Genomic DNA, 22,071 nt, shown 5'->3' on the forward strand with positions numbered 1-22,071 from the left:
CAGAAGTTCCACCTGAACGTGAGGAAAAACTACGATGTCAGGGTGACAGATCACTGGAACAGGCTGCACAGAGGTCTTGTGGAGTCAATTTCTCTGGAGATATTCAAAACTTGTCTGAATGTGATTCTATGCATCCTGCACTTACTTTAGCAGGTATGTTGGGACTGGATGGTGCCCAGAGTTCTCTTTCAATCCCCACCATTCCGTGGAGATCTGGAGCTGCCCTGGAAGGGCATTCGGGCTAGGGAGTGACACGAAGTGAAGGCTCAGTAAGGCTCACTGCCTCATTTTGATGCACTGTGCAACTGCTCCCCCCCAACCAGTTCCCACCAGATCTGTGTGTCTCCTGCCCTCCACTGGGGCAATAGCACACTTCCCCACCAGTTTGGTACTGACTTATGGGAGGACTGCACTTTTCCTTCACTGTCACTGAAATGCAGAGGCAAATATTGAAAGCGTAATGGGACTAATTGGTAAATATAAGTCAAGCAAAGGAAGTATAAAATAAACAAATGTGAAAGTGAGCATACACTTAACCTAGGAGTCTATGTCTGAGTTTCTTGCAATGCTTGTTTCTGAGGTCCCTGATGAGTGTATGTTCCTTGTTTGCTTCTAGTATGCAGTTGGTCATACTTTATCTGTGTAACTGTCTTCTGAAATTCTTCTACTAACCACAGACATAGGAAGTGGCTGGTCACTGTCCTACAGATCCAAATCCTGAAACTGCACATAAAACAAATAGAAAATGAGATCCCAAACTACTTCTTCAACGGTGTTTTCACCTGTGTTTATGATGTACCATGTTCTGACCAAGTGGCTGTTCAAGTACAAACAGGACTACCTATCAGTACTTATATATGATCAATAAATTGTTATGACTTCCCATGCCAGCTAAGCAGAGCTCTTCTGTTTGGGAAAAATACAGAAACTTCTTTGTCTGGAGCAAAGCAACTGCTATTATACAATTTTTGAAGCATGAATTATTTAAAAATTCATCTGAAAATATTTTACTTATCATTTTTTTCCTTTGCTTTCTGAAACTATAATTTGCTTCCCCTCGTTCTCTCTCCTCTCAACAATAGTTTCTGTCTTTGTTCCATGGCATACCATTCCTACTTAGAAAATATGTGCTTTAAACAGCTGTACATGCCAACCTGCTGCCACAAGGCTCACTGTGACATCTGACACTGTCACTCCAGGACTGCCTGATGCCAGGGAAGATCTTCCTCAGCGGAACCAAGACCTGATTGATACCAACTTAAAGAAGATGTGTAAAATATGCCTGCAGCCCCTAGAGTACTGATTTTTCTCTGTTGACAAAAAGGGCTCCTAGCACAAATAACAGCTGTAATATCTACAACACGGAGACAGTATGGAAAGGCAAGTGAGACAAATCCAGTCTTTGTATATATATCAGCTGATATATCCCACATGTTTTGTGAATGTTACTTTGATTGCCAAACCGTTGGGTGACTTTTCTTTGTTATTGTAGCTTCCAGTCTTAACTTCTCTTTGACTTAAGAGCTATCAGGAAGAATCATTGCACAGAGAAAAGAGCTAGCAATACAGAGTGCTCAAGAGTCATTAGTTTTACAGGACATCCATTCAAATAGATAAAAGACTTGGCTCTAGGCCAAAAGAAATCATTCTTGCAGGATGGACTTTTCCTGGTTTGCTCCTAAAAAATAAACGTTCGATAAGGAACAGAACTCATCTGGAGACAGTATGCTAGAAGGATAATCTCTCCAGATATTATCTCCAGATACTATGTGGAAAGAAGGAACTGGAATTTGTAAAACTACTAAGTTTTCCCTCAGACTTTCGTACTACCTACAAGATGAAAAAAACTGTCTAGAGAGGGAGAAACCTGGAAGTTAAGGACAAGGAGGTCTCCTAGGAGATGTTTTGCATGTAGGTGGTTGTAAGTTGTAGAGTCAGTCTTGGGTTTCATCTACACATGACTTAAGTTTAAAAACACATTTGCAAAACCTGCATGAGACTTGCATAGAAGTCTCCAACTGGATGATTGATTCAGAGATTCTGCAGCTGCAGAAGTGTGCTAGTTTGAAGCAGGCTAGAATGTTTTGGTGAGAAAAACCAGACCATAGGCTGTGAAAGGAAAACAGTGGTGATGTCTCCTTCCCTCAGAGTCTTGCTGAAGGAGAAATGTAAACATTAGACAACACTTTCACCTTTTTTTTTTTTTTTTTTTTTGTCTGCACTCTTGGGCTGGGCTTTGACTGAGCTGCAGCTCCCTAACCTCACCTGCCACTCACCTTTGCTTCTTAACCTCTTGGCTGAACCTCTTTTCTTCCTTAGGACTGGGGTAAGGTTGAGAGGGGCAGGGGGAAGGTGCAGGGGTGGTTGAGAGCCCCTCCTGGGGACTCAGGTTTCTGGGAGGGGAGTTGTGCTTCTGTATTTACCTTTTACCTTGTATATTTCTGTCTATAACTGTATATATTGTAAATAGCTGCTTGTATATTGTGCTAGCTGTAAATAAATAGCTTCATTTATATTCCCAGAGACGGCTGAGTCTAGTCTGGGTACCTTCTCCTTTTATGATCAGGTTACCTGCCTGGTGAATGTGGGGAGGGCTGTGGATGTAGTCTACTTGGACTTCAGCAAAGCCTTTGACACTGTCTGCCACAAGAAGCTCCTAGCCAAGCTGGCAGCTCATGGTTTGGACAGATTCACTCTGTGCTGGATCAAGAACTGGCTGGATGGCAGAGCCCAGAGAGTGGTGGTGAATGGTGCCACATCCAGTTGGCAGCTGTCACTAGTAGTGTTCCACAGGGATCAGTGCTGGGCCCAGTCCTGTTCAATATCTTTATTGATGATCTGGATGAGGGCATTGAGTCCAGCATCAGTAAGTTTGCAGATGACACCAAGCTAGGAGCAGCTGTTGATCTGTTGGAAGGTAGGAGAGCCCTGCAGAGGGACCTGGACAAGCTGGATGGGTGGGCAGAGGCCAATGGGATGAGATTTAACAAGGCCAAGTGCAGGGTTCTACACTTTGGCCACAACAACCCCAAGCAGCGCTATAGGCTGGGGACTGAGTGGCTGGAGAGCAGCCAGGAGGAAAGGGACCTGGGGGTACTGATAGATAGTAAGCTGAAGATGAGCCAGCAGTGTGCCCAGGTGGCTAAGAGAGCCAATAGCATCCTGGCCTGCATCAGGAACAGTGTGGCCAGCAGGTCAAGGGAGGTTATTCTTCCCCTGTACTCAGCACTGGTCAGGCCACAGCTTGAGTACTGTGTCCAGTTCTGGGCCCCTCAATTCAAGAAAGATGTTGAGGTGCTGGAATGTGTCCAGAGAAGGGCGACAAGGCTGGTGAAGGGCCTGGAATACAAATCCTATGAGGAGAGGTTGAGGGAGCTGGGCCTGTTTAGCCTGGAGAAGAGGAGGCTCAGGGGTGATCTTATTACTGTCTACAACTACCTGAAGGGGCATTGTAGCCAGGTGGGGGGTGGTCTCTTCTCCCAGGCAACCAGCAATAGAACAAGGGGACACAGCCTCAAGTTGTGCCAGGGTAGGTATAGGCTGGATGTTAGGAGGAAGTTCTTCACAGAGAGAGTGATTTCCCATTGGAATGGGCTGCCCAGGGAGGTGGTGGAGGCACCGTCCCTGGAGGTCTTCAAGAAAAGACTGGATGAGGCACTTAGTGCCATGGTCTAGTTGATTGGATAGGGCTGGGTGATAGGTTGGACTGGATGATCTTGGAGGTCTCTTCCAACCTGGTTGATTCTATGATTCTTCTAAAGTGTGGGGGGGTGGGGTACACCCAAACCACCACAAGAAGAAACCACATTCCAATTTTCAGCACCTGTCTCCAAAATAAATGCTTGGAGAAACAGAGACAAAGACCACTTTTTCCACACATAAAACTTGAAGTAGGTAGAATTGCACAGTTTTGTGAACATCCTTCTCTCTCAGGTGAGGTACATGCACACATGGTTTGGTGAAGGAAAGGAAATATAAGCGAGGAAATCAAGAGACAGTCTTGAGGCCACAGAATAATTGTTATCTTTCCTCTCACCAGGCTCGACAGGCTTGTAGTAAAAGACTCCTGTATCCAGAGGTTTCTCTCGTTTTGGTCTTAAAATGGCAAAGGCTCATGTTAGCAACACCGAGGTCAAGCCTGACTGCAGGAGTTGTAGGAATGCCCAGAATGAAGGCAGCATCTCTGGAGGTTATGTAGTACTGCAGTAAAAACAAATGTCAGTATTTCATGTACGTACTCTGTGCCTCTAACATCACCATAAGATGAATCCAGTGAGACAGAGCTTAAGAGCACTAAATGTGGTCAAAACAGCCATTCCTTTTTGTTAAATGGAAATACAAGCTCTTTTATTTGCTCACTTTGCTGTTATTGACTGAGATAATTTGCCTCCCACACTGAAACGTTCTGGAATATCCTATCATGCCTGTACTCTTTCTGTGACTGTGCCGTGTAAAGCATCCTTGTTTCATTTCCACTTTGATTGCAGCATCGCTCACGGAGACTGCTGTTTCCAAGGCATTCCATGTCTAGCTTTTAAGCAGTGAGAAATGACAGGGGAGGCTTCTCAAACTGAGGGGAAGCATGTCCTTCCCAGACAACTTAGGATATCTTCCTGAGAAATGCTCCTCTCTACCTGCCTACCAGAAATGTAGGAAGTGACTCCCAAGTGCAGAGCAATGTGGTCAGAAAGTTCTTCCCCTTTCTCCTGTGATGTGCTGTGGGTGGAGGGATCATCTGGATGTGAGGAGGAAGTTCTTCATCATGAGAGTGGTGAGACTCTGGAATGGGTTGCCCAGGGAGGTATTTGAGGCCCCATCCAGGGAGGTGTTTAAGGCCAGGCTGGCTGAGGCTCTGGCCACCCTGATCTATGGTAGGGTGTCCATGCCCATGGCAGGGGAGCTGGAACTACATGATCCTTGTGGCCCCTTCCAACTCTGATTCTATGATCTCTCTTTTTAAATACTGAGAATAAGCAGGGAAAAGAAACACTGCTCCTCAAGTGCAAACCTGAGAGTTTCTATTAGAAACTCTCCTGCCTAATACAGTCGTGAGGTGAGCAAGAGTGACAGCTCCATTGATATCGGTTCCCACAGCTGAAGGCACACTGTCTTTGCAAGACCTTCTTTTTGAGGAAGATTGCACCTGCTCCACAGCAAAGAGGTAGCTGTTGTACAAGATGGCAATGTTTATCTGACTAGAGAGGTTCTAAACAATCCAGATGGATAATTTCTAAATATTCTAACCATCCAGGTTACTTTTGTGTATTCTAACCTTCAGGAAATATGTTGTGATGAATTTCTACATATATGGGAACTCTGGCAAATCACTGCTCTTTTGTTCAGTCATAAGCTTTTTGGAGACTATTTGTGTCTCTAGCATGTTACAAATTGCTTAATAATTGTTTCTGACAGGTTAAACTGCCAGTGAGTATAAAAGAAAATAATCCCAAGATAGTGAGCTGAACAGTCCAGTGATTCTCTAACACATTACAGAACTGGAAAGCCTTATGGAACACAGAAGACAGGAATCCCATGGACCAAGGTTAGATGTAACACAGGTTAAAAATGAAAATTACTCCCTAGCCCTATAGCACCCACAGGAAAGCAAAAATCTCCTGCAGAATTTTAAAACTGCAGCATTAAAAAAAATAAACCAATCAAACAAAAAAGCCCCCCACATTAGAGCACCACGATTTTTATTACTAGTCTATGGAAACACTGTAATATCTTTTTATCTCCTCTGAGATCCTTCCCGTAAGGATTTCCCTAAATTATACCTCCTGTCCTCCAGTGTTGTGGATTAATAACGCTTCACTAATGAGGATTAAATAGCTCAAGAATTCTGTGATGTGTGCAAACAGCAACACTGTAAGGCAGGATTTGTATTCAGGACCAGGAACTTTGTTCAGTTTTCAAAAACCTAGAATTATGCTGCAGTACTTCTCTAGGCAAAATGGAACTGTCTTCAGTGGCAGCTCTGCTCTTTCATTCATAGGTCCATTACACTGAAGATCAGAAGTGAACAGGTTAGTTGGATCCCATGACAATCACTCGGTGCCCCTGCAGTGAGTACATTTACTTCTATTTAGCTAAAAGATCTATAGCCTTCTTAACCTGAGCACCTCAAGAAATGAAGGCACCAACATTTGTTTTTGTAGTTCCTTAAAAATGCAAGTGCAGTTTCTCATTCGTGCTTGTTTGATTTTTGCCTCCAGACACTAGTTTTTATTGTGACTTTAAGTTAAACAGCCCTTGAAAAAGTACTTAAAGTCTGTTAGTACCTACTTACTGTCACCTGTGTGTAGCCTTACTGATGATTTCTTCCTTATAGCAAGGTGCCACCTCTGACTCTCTAGTCATATTTGTTTGTTGTTTACATGAAACCTAGCTTTTACATCTTTTAAGTCAAGGTTTCACGTCAAAAAGCATTACTGCATTTAGTCTCACCAGGATGGTACATCTGGGAGATACTTTCTTAGTCCTATAAGCTGTTCCTCAGCTTATGCTTCTTTCTCTCTCCTGCTACAGCAACACGCTGGCAAGTTGCATTGAATTTCACTTAGCCTCCTAAAACATCTTTTAAGTTCTGTTTTTTGCAGATGTGTCCTTTGTAGCTTGTCTTCTTGAAATGGTTGCTTTTTGTATGTGGGCTCAGGTTATCGAATAACCTGTACAGTTAAAGTGGGGTGCCCTACCCTCATCCTGCAGTACAGCCACAGGCTTTAATTGATGCATCTGGATCATTAATGAAAACGTCCAGTAATTTCAGATGCTGTTTGAAATACATCCAATTTTTTCCCATCCCCAGAGGGGATGCCTGGTTCCAATTCTCGATTAGCCCTAGCTGCTCAGTCACATTTTGTTTAAGATTCCCCTAGACAACCTCCCTAGAGCACTTTCAGAGCTCAGTAATAACTGCCAATATCTCCTTTTGGAGATCTAGTCATTAACTAATTTTAAATGCATCTTTCACTGGAGCTGTAGAATGCAAAATTTTTCATCAGAACATAAGGAAAATACTATCAAAGTCCACGCAACCCCCATTATCAACACATTTATAATCTCATTCAAAATCAGGTTTGCTGCATAAGCTGCATTTTTTTTATAAAAACTGCTCTGATGAACATTTATTATATTTCTGTCCTTTGAATCTCTATCATTCAAATCCCTTATTAACTTTTCCATTATTTTGCCCAGGACTGGCATAAGGCTGAGAGTATAGTTTCTTACCCATGTCAAGTTTTTTATGGCTTTGGAATATGTTATTAGATGAGCTATTTTACCCTACATTTCCTGATGTTAGAAAAGCATCACAAGGCCAGGGATGCCTTTTTAAAAATCCTCTTTTCAGTTTTGTAGAGTGCAAGACATCCAAGTCCTCTGGTTTAATTTGTTTCACTCCTTCTGTGATACTGACTAGGAAACATCATTGAACATTTCTGAATTACAGAATCACCGAATACATCCAGCTGCAAGAGACCTCAAAAATCATCCAGTCCAACTCTCAGCCCTATACTAACCCTAAACCATGTCCCTTAGCACCAGGTCCATAGGCTGCTTCTTAAACACCTCTGGGGACAGTGACTGTGCCACTGTGCTGGGCAGATCATTCCAATGTTTGGGAACCTTTTCAGTGAAGAAATGTTTCCTAATATCTATCCCTAACCTCCCCAGTGCAGCTTGAAACCATTTCCTCTAGTCCTGTTGCTTGACACCATGGAGAAGAGGCTGTCCCCAACTCACTCCAATCTCCCTTCAGGGAGTTGAAGACTCTGAAGATCTCCCTTCAATCTCCTCTAGACTGAACAACCCCAGAGCCCTCAGAGTTTCCTTAGTACGTCAGGTGTTCCAGACTCTTCATGAACCTCATTGCCCTGCTCTGGACATGTTGTAGCACCTCAATGTGCCTTTTGTAGTGGGGCCCCAGAAATAAGAACAGTACTCAAGATGTGGCCTCATCAATGCTCAGATTGGAGAGACGATCATCTTACAAACAATTTTGCTGTTTTCACCTGGTAACAACCTAACACTCGAGTAGAATCCGAAGGATTTGGCTGTGATGTGACTGGAATATTCCACTGCATCACATGGCTGTATTTAGTTTCTAAGCTCTTCTTTTCTCTACCTGCATAGTAAATCCTACTACAATCAACTGCAATAATTCTTTGACAGATTTGAGCCCAACCCCAACTGAATTATGAATGAAAAAAAGATGATATGAGCTTTCCAGCTCCCCCACATCTCCTTACTATTCCTGAACTAGAAGTAGGAAGGCAGAGGAGATGAATCACTTCCTTTTACAATTTTAGAAAACTGATGTATTAGCACTGATGTAGGCTTCTTGTGGATTTTTACTGGGTTTGGTAGGAATGCAGACTATGGATGCCAAATTTCTACTTATGTTACTAAACTGCTCCTAGTTTGACATATATTAAATCATATACTGAGGTAGGAATGGACAACCTGTACCCAAGAGCTGCACTAATGCTGTGTGGGAAGATTCTGCTCTGTGTTCTGTTCTGGTTTAGGGTGCTTATAAGGACAGTTGTTTGTTTCTGCATCAATAAAGAATTAAGAGTTTTGGGTTCTGCTGAAATAAATCTGCAGTCTTCACACTGTGATTTCAGGACAGATGTAGCAAAGTACATAACAATGTTCTCAATTTTACCTTATTTGAACAGCTAACATAAGCATGTTGCCAGGAAAAGTCTGTCTGTTTTTAATGTTTTAATGGTGCACAGGCTGCATGTTGATCCTGAGTACTCATATTAGACTGGAATGCCCAGAGGATGGTGTGCAAGTGTCTGTCATTTATAATAAAGAAGTTGTCAGTGTAAACTCTGAAGCAAAAATTGCACAGCTGCTTTTTGTGTTCAGGAGTAGATTTCCAAACAATATACTTTGTACTGTGGTCATGTTTCAGCACTGAGCTGTATAACTTATCCTACAGATACCACTGCACACTCTCAGATCAGTGTGAACTTTGGACGTTGATAGAAACATTTCATTAAGTTGTTGTAATACATTGCCACTGTGATGAAGCTCTGGAAAGAGAATTGGTTTGGCTTGAATGTTTGAGTAAGATATTTCGCAATGACTTTAGAAATATCTCCACAGTAAAAAAAAAATGCACTGAACAAAGAAAAAAATTCAAACCCCAGACTTTAAAGGGAAATGAAAAAAGGTTTTGTTTGGAGAGATTGAACTGAAAGCTGTTCAAGTAAGAACTAAAATTTGTTGCCTCACTGGGACTGTCAGAGAACTGCATGACACAAGATGCTGGTGTCAGAGCAGCTTCTTGACAAAAAGGCTGTTCTGCAACTCCTGTTGCTAAACATGAGAGACTACAGGCAATCACCCTGAGACAGGCGAAATGCCACTTGGACTCACTACAGCAAGATGCAGACCAAAAGCTGCTCTTGTGCAAGATTCACCACAGGGCCAGCTCTGATAGTAGCTACTTGCTGCTAAGGCTAGCTTCACTCTGTCACAACTCTATTTAACTGCTGTAAAAGTTGATTCCACCATTAGGCACACCAAGCCTATTTCCCAGGCATGAGTCTCAGCTTGATCTCCTCTGTCCTTACCGACAGTCAGGACTGGGATGCTTTATCTACGTGGAATTACAACTAAAATAACTGTATTCTATCACTGATGCCAGGCAGGATAGGGCAGTAGTAAGTACACATTTGACTGTGACTTATATTTGATTAAGTTCTTAACATAGTGTAGATATATAACTGAGCCATAGCTTAGTAGACAGCTGAAAAACTGCTAGATGTGTGACTAAGTTTGTTGTGCTTTTTTTTCCATCTCCATGAGTCAAACTGATGAGTCCACAGCACTGAACTTACTGCAATCCTTGTGTTGAAAGGTCCGAGTTACACCTAGAATACATATCCAAGACACATCCTAAACCCCTGCCTGAATACCCACCTTGGTCCCCCCTCTCCCCTTCTTCCCGGGTGGAAGAAGCAGGAGAGCAGACGAAAGCCTTGGCGCCCCTCAGTCTACCACAGAGATACCACATTTGACCTTGTTCTGCAGCCTGCTTTGTCTTTACTGGTAACGATCGGTCACCAATGATAGGCATGTGCGTCTCCCTTTTTTGGGTGAAATAACCTAGGACTGGATCTAGGGGTGTTTCTGTCTGTTCTATTGGTCAAAGACACTCGTCGAAATGCTCTAAAACCTACCCGGCTTGCTTGTTTGCTGCTGCCGCCTTTGTTTCGCCCGCTGTTTCCTTGCGTGCTTTACTATCCACAGCACTCAACTGCCCTGCTCCAGCCCACAAAGCGGGATCCTGCTTCGCCCAGGTGGCTGAGCACCCTGATGACCGCCTGAGAGCCACAGAGGACTTGCCTCGCACCTGTGGATCTTCTCAGACAACGTGCTCAATCTGAGCTGCACAAGCTGCAAAGCTCTGCCGCACCATCACCACGTGGAAGGCCACCGTGTGGCTGGGACTGAATTTTTCCTCATTTATGCTTCTACATATACTTGTGGATTCACAGAATCATAGAATCAACCAGGTTGGAAGAGACCTCCAAGAGCATCCAGTCCAACCTAGCACCCAGCCCTATCCAGTCAACTAGACCATGGCACTAAGTGCCTCAGCCAGGCTTTTCTTGAAGACCCCCAGGGACGGTGCCTCCACCACCTCCCTGGGCAGCCCATTCCAATGGCAAATCACTCTCTCTGTGAAGAACTTCTTCCTAATATCCAGCCTATACCTACCCTGGCACAACTTGAGACTGTGTCCCCTTGTTCTGTTGCTGGTTGCCTGGGAGAAGAGGCTACCCCCCATCTGGCTACAGTGCCACATCAGGTAGTTGTAGACAGTAATAAGATCACCCCTGAGCCTCCTCTTCTCCAGGCTAAACAGGCCCAGCTCCCTCAACCTCTCCTCATAGGATTTGTGCTCCAGGCCCCTCGATTACAAATATCGAGACTCTGACCGGCGACTAAACTCTCTTTTCTGGAGTTTGTGAAAGTTTATGGTTAACATTTAAGCAGCAGCTTGTGCTGCAAGGCTCCCCAGTTTACATTTCCTAAACCCTTTCCTAAATCGTTTAAATTTAAAATCTGACTGCATAGATACATGGCTGGAAAAAAAAAAACATCAGTTATACCAACCATATCATAGAAGCTCTGTGTGTTAATTGTAAATACGTCTGGGGGAATTTTCTTTCTATATTAAACTATTTAATAATTTTTACATCGGCCTCATTACAATTCACTTCTAACCCAGATTCAGATTCCTCCTAAACAGTCCTCTAGGGACATTTGGCTGGCCATGTTAATGCTGGCAGCTTTAATTATGGTTATTTATTTTACCCATCTCTTCCATACTGCAGAAACCCTGGGCAACTCCGTAGAGAAGCAAAAGCAGACTGGGAGCAACACACATCCAGTTTTCCTACAGAACAGCAATATAACCTTAAGTAAGGATATGCAGATTTAATTTAATAACCTGCTAGGAAAATACACATTGTCTGTACTTGAAATTGGATCCATACAGCCTCTGAAGAGTTTAGCAAATTGTTTCTTCCACTTTTGTGTTGTGTGTATGAGTGGTCAGCTCCATTGGCATTTGCTGAGACTGCTGTTCATTTCAGATAGTTCTTGCCATTTTAGCCCTGGAAAAACCTCACTTTTTGTGACTCTGTAAAGTATTATTTAAAAGTCAAAGACTTCTGGTTACCTGGCAACCTATAAATGAGGTCTTTGGAGAAGGAATCTGAAAGGAGGGACCTACTGAATATCGGTCCTATTTCTACATTGTAAATGAAGCTATCTCACAAAAGGTGTCAAATGTAAATGGGTCTTTCCATGTGGGGACTAGTTTATAGTTAGGAGTATTAACAAAATGCAAAAATATAAAGGTATTTATATGACTAAATAAAGCTAGTAAGCCTTTTCACTATCCTGCCCCTGCCTGTAACTTCAACTGAGCTGCAAAAAACCCTCCAGCTCACTTTGAAAGACTGCAAGTGTTTAATTAATTTAACTTGTGCAGCCGGGCCATTGTAATTTTCTCCATTTTAGGCTTCAGCCCTTCATCAAAAGGCTGCCTTGACTTTCCATCAGAACCTCAATACTGGCTTCTATCCAGTAGCAATACATTGAGAAAACACTTTTATTTTAATTGCTCCTGTAATTCAGAAGCATGACCTTACTCTAGATGTGAGCTAAAGAACACTATTAGCATTAGAGAAAGCAAGACAAAAACTGAAGAGTGAAATGACAAACAGACCTTTCTGAACTGGGTAATGAGCCTGGGCAGGAAGGTTAGTCTTTCCTCTTACCATTGCTTACTAAGCACAGAAGTATCAGGCTGTTCTCTGCAGGTGAAGCAGCAGCACACTTGCAAGCAGCTGAACACATCTAGCACACAGATGTCTGATTTGTTATTAATATTATTTCAGATGTATATTAGGAGGGCTGAGGTATAATCTAGGACTGCATTCAAACTGTCTTGTAAGGTATAAAATAATCAGTAAGATTTTCTTCCTTTGTATGGTTGCTCATTCCTCCTTCTGTCCCTTAAAAACTAAAGAAAGAAAAGAGAAGGAGGGAAAAAAAAAATCTACCCTTTTCTTAAAAGATAGAACAACAGATTGAAGCATCACAGTCGAAGCAGTTCTATAGCACATCATCAAAGACTTGATTATCTCTTGAAGTGCGACAGCTTTTGAAGTTAATAAACATTTAAACCTGCCATACTGTAAAATGACCTTATTTAACTGTGGATCAGACCCTACTTAACAGCTAGTGCCTATAAAGAAGGGTCTTGAAACATGTTTAAATGTTTCTTTTCACAGTTCCTATCAACAGTTACCTTTGCACCCTCCCACAGAGGTGTCAGTTCTCTCTGCATTCCTGGCAGAGTGCACCATAGGATGCCAGGCATCAGACAGGACTTTGTGTTCATACAGTTACTTCCGAATGATATAAGCAACGAGGCAGAAATGATAGAAGCTACGGACACTGCTCACCTGCCTGGTAAATTCAGCAATTCAGAGTAGGGTGGGATGCCAGCAATCCCACATTGTTCCCAAATCCCATATGCTCTTATGGAAAAGAACTGCAAAGCAATTAGAGAAATTTTCATGTGTTCCTTTTGAATTATATAGACCACCAGGTAAAAGTGCAGGTAAATAGGCTGGAAGGGGGGAAAAAGCCCTGTGTATCTTTACCCCACCTGTAACAATATCCTTCAGAGTGTTGGAATAATATAGGACAGATCATTTTAACAATTAAGCTTCTTGCTGCCACTTAATTTTTACTGTACAAATGAGAAGAACAAAAAAGACTTTGCAGTGGTGCAATCAAAAATCATTCTTCCTGGGGTTTCTCCTTTGAGGACAGCTATAGAAGTTTCTATGCTGGAAGATTCTAACAAGAAAAAGGACTATTGTAAGGCTTGCTACCTATATTACAACAATGGCAAGTTCATCAATACAGACAGGAAGAAGATCCACTACAGCTATTGTTTGTTACATAGTACTTTCATGCCTAGTAGGGAAAGAGAACTACAGAACCTTGTGGCAGAGTAATTACAGTAATAACAGACTTTATTTTTACATCCCCCCAAAAAATCCTAGCCCTGAATCCAAAGATGTTTTTCCACAGAAATGTCACTTCCCAGAAACATCATAAAGGCTTTTTGGTGACTGAGAACTGTGATACTGAACCTCCATGACAGCAACAGGAGTGCTGGCCTGGGTTCCATTATTGGTGAAAAGACGGGAAACAGTCAGATCACTGCTGACAACTTGAAAGCTTAGCAAGAGATAAAAGAGAGTACAATGGGTTTTCACAAATCACGAGGATCACGGTGATAAAAAAGTTTTACTTACTGCTGGAGAAGAAAAGACATTTTTCCTAATCCCAAATCACAGGCTGCAGTCTAGCTGGATGCACCAGTCAGATCCAGCAAACATAAAAATGCTCAGGAAAGAAAATAATCACATTTGAAATAGATACAGATTACTGAAGTAACAAGATTAAAGTCCACCAAGGATCATTCAGCTTTAAGAATGCACAAATAAAAGAAAACCTGAACTCTGTATCAGCTGGAGAAAGTTCAATGGAGAGCTGTGAGAATGATTGCAGGACTTGAACATCTCTCCTGTGAAGAAAGACTGAGAGACCTGAGACTGCTTAGTCTCGGTAAGAAAAGGCTGAGAGGAGATCTTATCAAACATCTATAAATCACAGAGTTTCTTAGACTGGAAAAGACCTTGACTAAACCAAATCCCTTAGCACAACATCTAATCACTATGAATTGCTATGGTTGGGAAGGGCTACCAGGATCATCCAGTCATCATCCCAGCATCCTTAATCACTAGAACATAGCCTCAAGCGCCACATCCACACTTCTTTTAGACACCTTCAGGGATGGCAACTCCACCACCTCCATGGGCAGCCTGTTCCAGTGCCTGACCACCTGCTCAGTAAAGAACTTCCTCCCAGCATCCAACCTAAACCTCCCCTGATGTAACTTGAGGCCATTTCCTCTTGTCCTATCATTAGCAATTCGGGAGAAGAGACCAGCTTCAGCCTCTCTACAACCTCCTTTTAGGTAGTTATAGAGGGCAATAAGGTCCCCTCTCAGCCTCCTGTTCTCTAGACTAAAGAACCCCAGTTCCCTCAGGCGCTCCTCATAGGTCATGTTTTCCAGACCTCTCACCAGCCTCGACACCTTTCTTGGCACCTGCTCTAGCAGCTCAATGTCCCTGCTATACTGTGGTGACCAAAACTGGACACAGTACTCGAGCTGTGTTCTCACAAGTACTGAGTACAGGGGCACGATCACCTCCCTACTCTTGCTGGTCACACCATTTCTGATACAGGCCAGGATGCTGCTGGGCTTCTTGGCCACCTGGGCACACTGCCCAAATATCTGTGAGGTGGGTGTCAAGATGAAGATCTCTTTTTGGTGGTGCCTAGTGATAGGGTAAGAAACAATAGGTATGACCTAGAACACAGGAAGCTCCACCTCAACATGAGGAGACACTTCTTTATTATGAGGGTGATGAAGCACTGGAGCAGGCTGCTCAGAGAGGTTGTGGAGTATCCTTCTCTGGAAACCTTCAAAACCCATCTGGATGCATTCTTGTGCAGCCTCTTCTAGGTGATCCTCCTTTGGCAGGGGGGTTGGACTCAATGATCTCTAGAGGTCCCTTCCAACCCTTAACATTCTGTGATTCTAGGACTATTTACACTTACATTCCCAAACCCAAAGACCTTCCTTAGGATTCTTGTAGCTGAAATCAGTTAATTATAGCAGATGCCCATAGGTAGCACATACAGTGTAATTAGTCATTTGGAAACAGGAAACAAAGAAAAAGAAAAAAATATTCTATAATGATTGTTTTCATTTTCCTAAGACAAAAGAAAGAAGAAAGAAAGGGGGGGAAAAAAGCATCAGCAGATTAAACAAGCATAAATCAAATACCACCAGGTAAACTTCTCCACAATATTCAATCTAAAGATTTAACAGAATGCCGTCAAATGCCTGGAATATAGTACTGTGCACCATGCAGTGCAATAATTATGCACAATTAAAGCCTACTGTGCAATTTTGTTAGCATAAAAGCTCACTGACTCACACCAATTGAAAGATCTAAACCGACCTGCTACAGAATCACTTCCCTCGATTAAATGCCAATTCACAATTTCATCTCTCTGGCCAAAATACATTTCTCACTTTGGGCTGATCTTTTCGCAGTTGTGGTATTTAAAGCTCAAGCTCTGACAAAGTGAATGAGAAAGAATTAGCATTAAAATAGCTTAGAAAACACTTCCATGTTTCATTTCTAGGGAAGCACACTCCTTGTTCCACTCTTGGAGGCTCATAATAGGTACTGAATAATTAAGGCCATCACGGTTTGTAAGAAATCTTTGCAATACAGGAAAGCTTTGTTCACGCTGTCTGAGAACGAATGGTGCATACTCATTTCTTTGTATGAAATCCACAGTGTTTAAGTGCATGCTTATGTTTGTTATTTGATGCCTGGCAATTCATTTGGCCCATACACTTACACTTGGAGCAAAGATTTTATAGAGGGGAGATGGATATGGTTGCTTTGCAGAGTGCATGACAAAGAGTAAGAAATGTAAATACTCCTCTAAGTTTTAAAATTAAGAAATTAAAACTAATCTTAAAATAAAGAAATGTAAGACTTCTAAGCCTTAAAGTAAAAGTACTTGTCAGAGTCAGAAGATTTCAAAACTTACTAAAAGGCATTGTGATGGCAGCTGGAAAGGAAGTAAGCCCATGAGAGCATAACAGGCATTGTAGCCTCTTTTAATAGATAGCATCATAGATCTCAGGATGATGTATAAAAAGAGATATAAAAATATATACTCATATTTCCCCAAATAGTGTATCTTATACCTATCTTTGAATGAGATGTTTCCCCACTGACTTCAGTAAGGTTACTAATTCATTCTTCATATGTTTGCACAACTGGGGCTCAAGGGATCCTGAACACCACTGCTCTTGGGTGGATAAAAGCTCATAAAGGCTCAGTTACCAGCAGAGATGAATATTGTAAAAATTTTAGTACAAAACTATTATTAGATCTAAATTTATTCAAACAAATATTACTAATATTACCAAGATCTATATCCTGACAAGTAGAAAGCCAAAAGAGAATCAACCAGAAAATCAGTGGAATAAAGATGTTATGACAAGATTAAAAACAGATTGGTGAAAAAATACAGTGATTGTAGTTAGTCATTTATCAATCGCTTTGTGGTAGCTAGAAAAGAGTTTTTCTTAGGCACTCACATAAAGACAAACTCAAAACAGTTTGCTGCTTCTCCTGACTCGTGTTCAGCAAGAGCTCCTTAGATAGCATGACACTGCTCAGATCTCATCAGCATGATATTTGAAGAAGTTCTGACCAGACACAGAAGCAGAGATGAAATAACATGAAATATTATCTCCATCAGCTTGGGCAACCCACATACCATCAGGGAAATGGATTTTTAGTTTCTGATATTGTCCTCTCCCTGATGTATATCCTTTTCCTTCTCTAAACTGCTCTTCTTAATGTTTTCCTGTTTCTCTAATAATCTGTCTTAAGCAGCTAAGCCTGTGTCTTTGGAAACTCAGGGAGTTGTGAAATTAATAATCTGATATGAATTAGGAATATTAATTTCTGTAGGAATATTAATTTTGTTATTAGTATTTTTTAAATCGAGGAAATTCCCTGAGACTCTTTGGATTTTTTTGGTGAACAGGAAGTAGTTGCATGGAGAGTATTTAAAAACACAGAATTAACAGTTTAAACAATCAGAACTTGGCAAATAGGAACGTGAAAATGGGGAAAATTCTAACTATGCTTATGGAGTCTTAGCATTAACTCTAGCATATGTATTCATGGCACTTTGTGCCTAAATCTCCTGGACAAAGACACTTCCAAAACTCACAATAATGATCCCAGGGTAAAATACAAAATATTACAGGCAGAGAGAAGAAGAACTGAGTTACTGCTGAGTTAGTGCAAGTTGCATACATGTGGATGCCATGATTCCCAGTTAACGAGCTACCAATGAAGTACTGCTGCCTGTGGAGAGCCAGTGCAGAAAGGCAGTTTCTAAATCACATCCCCACCCCCCATTAAATACATTCATTTGAAAATGGAACTGGCCAATAGGCACTAGCATCATTGTTCTGGCCACTGAATTCAGAGCTTCCTGCCTTGTGCGACTACACAGACACCTTGAGGGGCAGCACCAGACACCCGACACGTCGTGCTAAGCCTCTAGCCCTCAAGGCTTTGCTGGGGCCAAACCTTCCATTGGCTAATCTACTCAACTCCCGGACCCGCAACAGGAGGAGGAGAGCAAGGGTTAAACCGGCCTGGCAGGATTTGTGCCCTACCAGGACACGGGGCCAGGGGAGAAGCTTTGAAAAGCAACACTTTAACGCAGCCTTAGCTGTCACGCACACTTCAGTCTCTGGGTAGCTAAGACTATCTGCTGTCTCTCTAACTCTTCAGCTGTGAGGCTGCAAATGAGAATTACCTCTAGACAAGAAATGTTTATTTTGCTGTGCTGTTGTGCATGGCAGTTTTATCTAGTTTTCAAGAAAGGTAATTTCTGGAGCATCAGCAACTGTGTCCATTTGAATTAACTTCCTTTCTTATGCAGAGGAGCACTTTATGCTATTGCTAATACTACCTGAAAGAGCGTCACTTTGTGATGGACATGTTCTTCCTTAGTAAAAAAAGACTACACAAAGATGTATGTTGTTGCTAAATTATTTTGCAGTTAATGCTTTATATTTCAGATCCTTTAGCTCCCCCCTTTGTATCATCAGCATTTTTTACTCAAGTTAAAGGTTGCTGCATGTGGACAAAGCCAAGGTCTCTTCCTCAGAAAACTGTAATCCATGGATCATGGACTCCTTACATTGGAGCCATTAAGTTTGGTTTGCTTACAAAGTCTACATATTCAACTGAAAATTGTACATGTTATTACATTCCTGGCTTGAAAGACAATGCACTGTCCTGAAAGAAAGGTTGAAAAAGAGGCTTTGAATTTTAACATTTAGTATGTATTTGTACATTACATTTCAAATTGGAGGACAGCAGACAAAAAGATATTGTCTGCTGTTAGAAATGGCATGTTTTCAGACACCGAGTTCTACTCAAGCAGTCAGAGAACACGAGCAGGAGCAACACGGCAGGGCAGGGAGTCACCTGCCATCCATTTGTCTCTGCTCTGTGATCCTCAGGATGGATTGCTAGCTGGATTGTCCACTCATCCTTTTACATGCCCTTGCAAGAGGTTAATCCATCTAGGTGCTATTGACCACACCCAGATTCAGAGCTAAGTGTTCAGAGACAGAGGCAATCTCTCTGCCTCCAACTTTCAGCCCAAGACTTCAAATCTTTCCTTAAAATCTCTGCCAGCAACCCACCAAACATCTGACCAAGCCAAGCAACGTCAGGCTGCCATCGCCAGAGCACTAGGTGCTGGGCATGAATTCTCACCTTTCACAAAGCAAGCAGATAACCTGCCAACTCCCCACAGCAGCCAGATCACACCAAGGCAAGGGCAGCACAGCGCCTATGGGAGCAATGAAAGCAGGCACAGGCACACACCAAGCAAGCAACACAGTAATTTGTTTTTCTGAGCATATTTACAGGGTCACATTGATGAGCACAGCGTGCCAGCTGCGTGGGATGGTGTCCCACTAAGGGCAGTGCAGAGATGAATTTAGTCGGCCTTGCATAGGCTGCAGTGCCATGTCCAGATGAAACAAAGGCAGTCTGCAGAGACCACGTCAGTAGCTCACAAGGAAACAGCACCACTATGAGCTTACGTTAATAAGATTATGATTTCAAGGCCGCATTTTGGCAGGTCTTTGAAAATCGTTTCGTGTCATTTAGGCAACAGGCAAACCACTTTGCCCACAAAATCCCACGGGTGTGCAACTGTGACTACAAGGCCAGGGAAGGACAAGGTTATGGGGAGACACACGGAAAGATGTTTCCTCATGGAGAAAGAGCAAACAAACAGAAGCTTAGCCGACTCCTGCAGTCCAGACTGCTGCAAACCCCCATACTCACACACACGGGTCTGCCGCAGGAGCTTCTCCAGTCTCCTTGGCCCTCCTGGTGTCAAGAAGATGAGCCACAGCCGCTGGGTCCTGCTCTCCGTGTGCGCACCACAGTCCTCCAGACGTGCACCAGCTCCGAATGCCTGCCGCACCTCTGCGAGCTGAGGGTAGGACTGCCCTGCACCAGCCACAACCGGTTCCAGCTGGAGCCACCACGAGGCGCAGCTGAGGCAGTCGGCAGCACAGGTGGCGCTGCTGTGGAAGGTAATGAAGAGCAAAATGCCCAGGAGCAGTGAGGGGCAAGATGAAAACATTAAGCCCAGTAAACGCCCAGGGCTGGGAAAGAGCAGGAGCTCCCAGTGCCCAGGTGTGATGGTTTGGGTGCTCCACACCCCCCCACACTTTAATATTCACCCAGGCTAGACTCAGCTGGCTCTGGAAATATGAATGCAGCTTATATTTACAGCTAGCACAATGTACAAGCAGATATTTACAGTATATACAGTTATAGACAGAAATAGACAAGGTAAAAGGTAATACAGAAACACAACTCCCCTCCCAGAAACCTGAGTCCCCAGGAGGGGCTCTCAACCACCCCTGCACCTTCCCCCTGCCCCTCTCAACCTTACCCCAGTCCCAAGGAGGAATGGAGGTGCGGCCAGGGCGTTAGGAAGCAAAGTGGATTAGCCCCTGATGGAGGGTGAGGTTAGAGAGATGCAGCCCAGCCAGCAGCCCCAGCAAGAGTGATGCCAAGAGTGGTTATCTAATGCTTTTATTTCTTGTTCCTACACTTCTCAGCAAGGCTGTGAGCGAAGCAGACATCACCATTGTTTCTTTCCACAGCCTGTAATCTAGTTCTTCTCACCAGAACATCCTAGCCTGCTTCGAACTAGCACACCAAGCAACAAACTAAATGAATTTCCCCCCAAGTTGAGGCTCTTTTGTTCACAAGGGTGATTGGTAAATGACCTCCCTGTCTTTACCTTGACCCACAAGCTCTTCATTCTTGTTTTCTTCTCTAGTCCTGCTGACGAGGGCAGCAAGAGGGCAGCTGAGTAGACACCTGACACTCAGCCAAATTCAACCCACATCATCTGCCTTGTGCTGCATTGGGACACCTCCAGCTTTCCCACGGGGAGAATTCATTGTCCACCTGAAGAACTTAAAACAATGGTTTTGAACTCCCTGAAGCCTCTTGTGCTAGTTTGAAGCTAAATAAAGTGTTTTAGTGAGAAGGACTAGATCCTAGGCTGTGAAATGAAAACAAGAGTGATGTCTACTTCCCTCATAGGCTTGCTGAGATGTATAAAAATATAAGTCAAAACATAGATAAGACACTTGGCACTTCGTTCTCACTGGGGCTGCTGGCTGGGCTACATCTTACTCTCTAACCTCACCCTCCGTTTTGGACAAATCCACTTTGCTTCCTAACCCCCTGGCTGAACCTCTGTTTTTCCTTGGGACTGGGGTAAGGTTGAGAGGGGTAGGGGGAAGGTGCAGGGGTGGTTGAGAGCCCCTCCTGGGGACTCAGGTTTCTGGGAGGGGAGTTGTGTTTCTGTATTACCTTTTTACCTTGTATATCTCTGTCTATAACTGTAGATACTGTAAATATCTGCTTGTATATTGTGCTAGCTGTAAATAATAAGCTTCATTCATGTTTCCAGAGCTGGCTGAGTCTGGGTGATTTCTAAAGTGTGGGGGGGGTGAGGAACACCCAAACCATCACACCTCTATCCACAAACACTGCTGGCAGTGACCTGCAGCTTCTCACTCCCCCGTCTCCCTTTGCTGTTTAAACCTGTGAGGCTGAGCACAGCTGTTACAATCCAGCACCCTCCTAAGCTTTCTCGACTGCCCACACGCCTTGCTGGTGTGCACACGCTGCCTGATGCCTCAAAGAAAACAACAACAAAAATCAGCCAGGGTACAAAAACGGAACTAAGATAGAAGGATGCATGTATTTCCTTTTGGCAAAACAGCCCATGCATCTGAGCCCTTCAACATCAGTCAGCATTGCACCCCATTACTTTGTTATTGCACCTTATATACCCAGAGCTGTTTTCTAAAGTGAATTCTGCAGACACACTTCAGTATGATGATCCATTAATGCAACACAGGCATCTGACTGGCCATGTCTTGCTGTCTGTAAGGCCAAGGAGAACTACTGAGCTGAACACCAGATACTGTGTCAGCTATCTCAGGTTGGGCTTCCTGCATTTAGCTTGCAATTGTCTGAACATTTGAATAATTGTGCATGTGTCTTACTATTTAGATAACTCATACGGTGCACATTAGAATGTGATCTCAGGTTGATAACTAAGCACCTGAAGAGTGAATCAGTTTCCTAATCTCTACAGCATACTTCACTACAAGGTGTCTTTGCCTTTCTTTCACTTAGGACAAACGATAATTGAACTGAGTGAATAAAGCTCGATCCTGAATACCAGACCAGTCTGCTAGCCTGGAAAATCCTATACTGCTGTTTGAGC

General features: G+C 43.0%; 1 protein-coding gene across 1 annotated transcript in view; it reads right to left on the reverse strand.

The window, feature by feature from the left end:
- The window catches only part of GPR39 (G protein-coupled receptor 39), an 88,368-nt gene extending 68,711 nt beyond the window's left edge, over nt 1-19,657 (reverse strand). The window contains exon 1 of the mRNA XM_064156066.1: nt 19,593-19,657. The gene's annotated coding sequence lies outside the window, so the exon portion shown is untranslated. The remainder of the gene's footprint in view (nt 1-19,592) is intronic.
- Nucleotides 19,658-22,071: the final 2,414 nt, after the last annotated feature.

Source organism: Pogoniulus pusillus, chromosome 2 (genome assembly GCF_015220805.1).
Source record: "Pogoniulus pusillus isolate bPogPus1 chromosome 2, bPogPus1.pri, whole genome shotgun sequence".
In the NCBI taxonomy this organism is placed as follows: Eukaryota; Metazoa; Chordata; class Aves; order Piciformes; family Lybiidae; genus Pogoniulus; species Pogoniulus pusillus.